At 30.8% G+C, this 1220-nt stretch overlaps 1 protein-coding gene across 1 annotated transcript in view; it reads left to right on the top strand.

The window, feature by feature from the left end:
- The window catches only part of SYNPO2 (synaptopodin 2), a 168820-nt gene that overhangs the window by 137512 nt on the left and 30088 nt on the right, over nucleotides 1–1220 (top strand). The gene's annotated exons all lie outside the window — the stretch shown is intronic.

Raw genomic sequence — 1220 nt, 5'->3', positions numbered from 1 at the left:
GGTTTTCAATCATAAAATAGTCAACAGGTTTTCCTGAAATTTCCATTTAACTATTTTGAAGAACTCAGAACTTACTTGTGAATCAAGTAAGGTACCATTATGTACATGATGACAATTAACTGATGCTATAAATGAATTTGCCACCAATTTATTTTTGTAACGTAATGATAAAATTAAAAACATATATAAATGTTTGCTACTTTAAAACTGGCAAACTCTCATTTTAAATGGCTTAATTCCTGTATCAGCTTTTCCCCAGAGTTAAGAGGGTCACTAGTCACATAATTTTTAAATTTCCCCAAGATTTATGCTTATTCTTGCTGCAACTGAAGTAGTGTTGTATTTCCAAAATAACAATACAAACTTTCAAACAAACTTATCTAGACAGCTTTGTAGCTCAAATTTCTTATATCTGTTCACAATGGTCCAGTGTTCTGAATTATTAGCAGTTATTGATTTAATACCTTTAGTTATTATTCATTCTGTTTTTTGAATTTATATTAATCCAGTCTCCATGAATACAAAGACTCTGGGGGAGAGATCAAAGTTAAAAAAAAGAAAAGAAAACTTAAATATTTAAGCTCATTACATTAAAACACTTAGGTAAATAAAAGTTTCTTGCCTTCCCCACCCCTACATTTTTAAAATGCTTGAAAACAATTTTATACTGACATTTTATTTTTTAAATATGGAAGTACAAAGTGTGTCTTAACTTGTTTTATAGAAAAATATTATGTCCTTAAATTATTTCCTTTTCAGTTTTAGAGTACATCCTATTAACTGACATTTAGTAGCCAGTGTTCATCGTTGAAGTATAAAGATTCATATGCTGCATATCTTCTCATCAGCGTAGGTAAAGATGTATTTATATGAGCAAGTGAAACAGACCACTGTGTAGTTATATATATCATTGTTTGTTATCATAGAATTATACATTTTAAAAGAAATGAGAAATTAGTTAGATTGCTTTAGAATTCAGTGGCTAATTGTAAGCATTTTTTTTCATATTCACTTTCCCCCAAGAGAATTGATTTCTGAGTTGCTCTGAGGTCTTCTTGGAATTCATCAACTCATAATTTTTGTACTTTCCCTAGGACTCAGAAGGAGTGAAAGCCTATCAGAAAAGCAGGTGAAAGAAGCGAAATCTAAATGCAAAAGCATTGCCCTCCTTCTAACAGATGCCCCCAACCCCAACTCCAAAGGGGTGTTGATGTTTAAGA

The sequence above is a fragment of the Suricata suricatta genome, chromosome 1, assembly GCF_006229205.1.
Source record: "Suricata suricatta isolate VVHF042 chromosome 1, meerkat_22Aug2017_6uvM2_HiC, whole genome shotgun sequence".
Lineage (NCBI taxonomy): Eukaryota > Metazoa > Chordata > Mammalia > Carnivora > Herpestidae > Suricata > Suricata suricatta.
Note: the sequence above shows the minus strand (reverse complement) of the source record. Positions and strands in the feature narration are given on the sequence as shown.